A 6,000-nucleotide genomic window follows, 5' to 3' on the forward strand; every position below is an offset into this window, starting at 1 on the left:
TGTTCCTCTCTCTGCTACAGAAAAGGAGCCTTGCTCCAGGTGGAAAAAGTTACTCTGATGACCTCTGCCTAGCTCTTTAATGATAAACAGACCGGTCAAAGTGAGGAATGCCGTTTTGTAATCAATTCTGCCTAGAAAGTGCCATAAAGAAACAAAAACATTTCAATCTTTTTCCTGCTCCTGTAATGAAAAGCAAGTGGTCAACCTAAAATCTAACCAATTTTTTTTTAAAAAAGAGTTAAAAATAGGTTCAGACAGTGACAATTCTCCCCAGCCCCCCAGCTTTTCTATAAATGATTTTGGCTCCATGTAACTGAAAGAGACTCATACAAAATGGGAAAAAGCAATGTAAAGGCCTGGTTTAGATTGTAAGTGCTTCAGGGCAGGGCCTGCCCAATCCTCTGAGTTTGTACAGTACTTAGCACAATGGATGGCCATAGACCCTATTATAATACACATGATTAATAAAAATAATAATTATCCAAGTAATCAGTGAAATTGACTAGCCTTCATTGCTAGAATCAGCCCGTGCATCCTGGAGAACTCTGTTTATTACCAGTTCTGCCCTGTTGGAGGCACCACCATCCAGTGGGTAGCACGCTGGACTTGTTGGGATTCCCTCGAAGACCTTTCCACTCAACTTATCTAGAACATCTCGTCTAGTTGTGGGACAGCCCTGAATTCAGATCTCTGGGATCCAAAAAAGGCCATTCAACTCCAGCTCATCACTGAGGTTCCTTTAGGCATGTAACAGCTCTTTGCCCAGATGCAGGGAGGCCCAGATGCAGGGAGGTAGGTACTGGGTGATGCCACAGTTCCAATCCATGTCACACACAGCCCAGTTTATAGACATCTTTACTAGTTACTAATCTCTGTACTTCTCGCATGTAAAGACCAATTGCTTTGCAGATTGCGTATGGCCGTTCAGGGTATTTCTGCCTCATTTAATTCGTTTTGCTTTTTGTTTTTTTCTTTACTATAAACATCCCCACAATCGCTAGTTTAATTCAGTGACACTCAAACTGAGGCTTGCGAGCTGCAAGTGGCTCTTCAATGTGTCTCCTGTGGATCTTTGCAGCACATGATATTAAAACGCTGTGTGTGATTTCAATTATTAACCGATCAGGATGCTTTTACTATGTTATCAAACAATTGCAGTTGATAAAATAATACTACTTGGTCAGTCATGCTGTGAAAAGTATATATAAAACTAAATATTTCCCCCGTCATACTGCTTCAACATGAATCTATAATACTGTAGTAAAGGAAACAATGAATTCACAAACCTGTGGCTCTTCTGGGTAATGTTGATTGCTAATTTGGCTACTGAACCACTGAGGTCTGAGTATCACTGGTTTAGTTAGTCTCTGCCTCTCTTATTCACCAGTTAGTTGTTACTATTTTTGGCTTTGTTCGGCAGTTACTTGTTCAAACATGTCTTGTCTTGACTTGGGCCTGCTCATGTCAGCTAAGCCAACCCACCGGTATCCAGGAAACCTGGCTTCTACCCCTGGCTCTGCCACTGAGCCTGTTGTGTGATCTGGGGGTTGTTGCTGCACTGGTCTGTGCCTCAGTTTCCCCGTGTGTAACATAAAGATGGTTCTCATCCTCCTTTGCAAAGCACTTGAAGAGCCAGGATTGAAAACTCCTAGGTAAGGTACTAAAAGGATTGAAAACTCCTAGGTAAAGCTTGGTATTGTGTATTGTTGAAGGTTCACCAGAAATTATCATGGAGCTCTGCTCTATAGGAACTTGTTGCATAAGCCCAGGATCTGGAATGGGGGGCACAAAAGGATTAGGGGAAAGGTTCTGTGGACCCCTAGGCATTGACCCCTGTGGAGGAGCAGCAGGGGACACTGCACTAGCAACCTGTAGCCACTTCCACTGTTGCTATTCCTCCTGGGAAGGAGGATTCAGCTGCTTCCTACCCAAACCAGTTACTCTGCTTAATCAGGTCACCACCTCTTGCAGCCCAAGGGGGCACCTATAAACTCTAATATTTAACACGCTGCATCATATCACAATACTCAGGACAATTGGCAGAACACACACAGGGGTCTGAAGGGTTAAAAGAAACCTGTTCTCTTTCTGTGTCAAAAACACTGTGTGGCAGACTAACCGTACTCAGCTCTTCCCCTTGGGCCACAAGCTCCCCGTCATGCACACACAAAGAGAAGTGAGCTGCACAACTAAAGAAGTAGGAGAATGCAGCAATAATGACCCAAGCATGGGGAAGCCAGTCCCTCAATTCTCACGTTTATAGACTGTGCTCTGTTAAACCAGTTGCAGCGATTAAAATTGCACCCCCAACCCCATCTTTGCACCTGGGGTGCTTACCAAACGTTAGAGGGCGTGATTTGCCAGTCATCTGCAATAGTTTTACAGCAGGGTAACCCCATTGGACTGGAATCTTCAGCTAGTATAAATCAGCATAACACTGGTGATTTCAATGGCACTAAACTGAGTAACACCTGCCAGAGATCTGGGCTAATGGATCTAGAGTTACTATGGATTTACCCTAGTGCAGACAGGGGAATTGGACCTACCATCTACTAAACCATCCCACTCAGCTAATGCAGGTGCAGACTGTGCTCCCTGGCGATTCCATGCACTGACTACACTGCGTGACATGCCCCCAATGATAAGAGACCATGGCCAAGAGAGTTGCAATTAGCGGAGCTGGCATGAGTGGCCTGAGCTCTATTAAATACTGCTTGGATGAGGGGCTCTGGCCCATCTGCTTCGAGGGAAGTGATGATATCGGGGGACTCTGGAGATTCACAGTCAGTGGGGGATTCATTGCCTGTCTTTTGTAAATTACACCATCTTCTGTTCCAGGTCCTTCCTAGAAGCCAGAAGATCCTTCTGGGGCCAGAGCTGAGTTGGAGGCACAGAGTTTTTGCAGTCCCAAGTGATCATTTGGGATCTCTAGGCCTACTCCAGGTTTGCGGTGGGCTCCCCCACCTATTCCCCAGGGAGCAAAAAGAACCATCGGGGAGGAACTCTGCAAGGCAGTTCCTAATTGAGAGAAGAGAATGCCGAGGGGGGACATTAGTCTATACATATGTTAAAGGTGGCTAGCAAGAGGATGGTGATGAGTTCTCCATGTCCATGGAGGGCAGGACAAGACGAAATTGGCTTAGTTTGCAGGAAGGGAAATTCAGGTTAGATATAGGAAAAGCTTTCTAACCATAAGGATGGTTAAGCCCTGGAAAGGGTTACCTTGGGAGATTGAGGTATCCCTGTCTTTGAAAGATTTTAAGAACAGGTTAGACAAACATCTGTCAGGGATGGGCGAGGTATAATTAATCCTGGCCTCAGTATGAGGAGTGAACTAGATGACCTCTCAAGGTCCTTTCCACCCCAACATTTCTAGGATTCTAAGAACGGGGGTGATTCCCCTTATGAGCTGTGTTGCTTAGAATAGGAAATCATACCTGAATGTTTGCTGATAACACACACATGGAGGCAGTGGTAAATAAATAAGAGGATATGCGTTAGTTCAAAAGGAACTATTTGGGGGGAATTTTAGGGGTGTGTTATACATGAAGTCAGAGTAGATGATCACTGTATCCTTTTGGCCTTGGAATCGATGAAGCTATACTGAATTGTGCTTGGGATGTGTTCTGTAGGACCGCACGGAAGATGACAGCACCAGTATCTACCAATCTGTAACCGTTAACCCTTTCAAGGAGATGTCATGCTTCAATGACTTTCCAATGCCAGACAATGGTCCAAACTATCTACGCAATTCCAAAGTCCTGGAGTATTTGAGACGCTCTGCCAAGCAGTTTGATCTTCTGAAACACATCGGACTCAGAGTGAGAGACTGCAGAGTCAATGCATATTTGTGCATCTATAGCACAGATTCAAGCGACATAAGCACCAGGGAAAACTGAGTTTCCCAATCTTGCCCTTTCCCTAGTGGGTCATGAACTTGGAGGGATTGAGACTGCTGGATCAGAGATTAAAAATGGAAAAGACTCCGAAAAGGCATATTGTGTAAACACTAAGACAACAGAATAAACAAGCAGAAAATAAACAGGACAAGGAGCAGTGATTAGAGCTATGTATAGATGCAGTATGCACGTTTCTGCTCTCAGTTAACCACTGTAAATCCAGGATGATTTCATTGACTTCAATGCAGAGCAGAATTTGGCTCAGTCAAAATATTAGATAACACAGATGCTATGCTGATAGAGTCAGATTTTGAGATCACCACAGGCTTGAATTATAACTTAATTTTAATGAAATATGGAGCTTTTCTGTTAATAGTATCTTGAAAGGGACATCTTCAGGTCATTTTAGATCTCAAATGTAGGGGCGGGGGGGTTGTTTGTTTGTTTTTTTGCCAGAACTAGGTCAATCCTAACGTTTCTATGAATTTTTGTTAAAATGCCTATGAAAACAATTTTATATTGGGATATAAATATTTCTTGGCAGGGTCTGAAATCTCTATGTTGCAATACTGTTTTATGACCACAAGTTTGTCCTACTGCCCTCAATGGGAACTGTCATTTGCTCACTTCTGAAAATCTGCCCATCTGTTTAGGTGCTAACTATAGATACAAGAGCCTAACATTAAGCACCCATTTTTAAAGTTGCTAGCCTTTCAAAAGGCTAAAGGTGCCCTTGACAAATCTTCCTTTTCCCTTTTTACTAAAGCTGGTAGAAATATGGGGAAATAATTGTTTGCAAAAAAATGTCAACATTGCTTTCATTTTGCCAAGTTCTAAACAAACCTGCCTTTCAGATATTTCATTTTCAAAATTTCCTTCCTTTCTCTTTCCCTTTCTTTTTCCTTAGTTATCCCCCACCCCCTTTTTTCCCCTTTTGCACCCGCTCTCTGTGATAGGGAAAAAAAGGAAAGAAAAGAAAAAGCGAACAGAAGGAAAAAATTAATGAGAAACTAAAAATGTATATAGTTTTTTAAAGTAAATTATTAGTTTTGCATATATATATATATATATATATGTAAAGAGGTTTTTTTATTTATGAAAAGAGTTTTGTGAAATGTTTAGAAAAACACAAATTTTTGGTGCAAAATTTTCTATTTTGCAAATAGGCCATTTTTGATGGGGAAAACGTTTTGTTTGAAAAATTTCAACCAGCTCTACTTTTTGCCCATGAAGTGTTAATGGTACCAGCTAATGCACACAAGGGATGGATGGGTCTCTGTCCCCATCTAGTGGTTGGTTTAATGAGTCTGCTTGGATTGTACCCTAGGCTCTCGGACCCTGCATGGCAGGAGGGTCCCTGAATTTGGGCTCCAGGCCACACCGCAATTTAACAGCTGTACGAACCCAAGCCAGCTGACATGGCCACCCGCAGGTGTCTAACTACAGTGTAGATATACCTTGAGAGGACCGGAGAAGAGCTGCCAAGAGCAGGGAAGCTGTGGCAAGGATGGCCCTGGGTCAGGGGAAAGGAAACTGTTGGATTTATATCGCACTGGCTTATTTTGGCTTTTGCTAAAGACTGTTGGTGCAACCAATAAATTATGCCTGAAAAGAAGGACCTGAACAGACTGTATGTGACATTTAACCCTTCCTGGGCTGGGGAAGCAGGCCAGGAGCCTACATGAATGCCCCAGCTTTACTGTTACGTTGTCCCCCAACCTCCATGTGTGTTTATCCATCTATTGCATCTTGTCATAATCCTAGGAGGTGAGTTCTCTAAAGAAAGGAACGTCTTTGTTTACCTTTTTGTACTGCATCGTGCACAATGGGGCCCTCCAGATACTACCATCATATTTATCATAATCAAAACATCTTCATATAGAGGCGATCTTAGAAAAATAAATACAACAGAAAAAGAAAACACTTTATGCAGGAAATCAAGCTTTTGGGTAAACTTTCTAGTAGGCCCTTCCATTTGGCATATGCAACTTTGCCCATGCAAAAGCCCCTTACTTGCAGAAATGCAGCACAAATCGGTTTGTTCAAGGTGTGCAAAGGCTGCTATGTGTCAGATATTGCACAAAATGCTCCCATGCAGCAC

Source organism: Emydura macquarii, unplaced genomic scaffold (assembly GCF_026122565.2).
Source record: "Emydura macquarii macquarii isolate MOO-44397 ecotype Brisbane River unplaced genomic scaffold, CSIRO-AGI_Emac_v2 contig_3287, whole genome shotgun sequence".
NCBI classification, from domain to species: domain Eukaryota; kingdom Metazoa; phylum Chordata; order Testudines; family Chelidae; genus Emydura; species Emydura macquarii.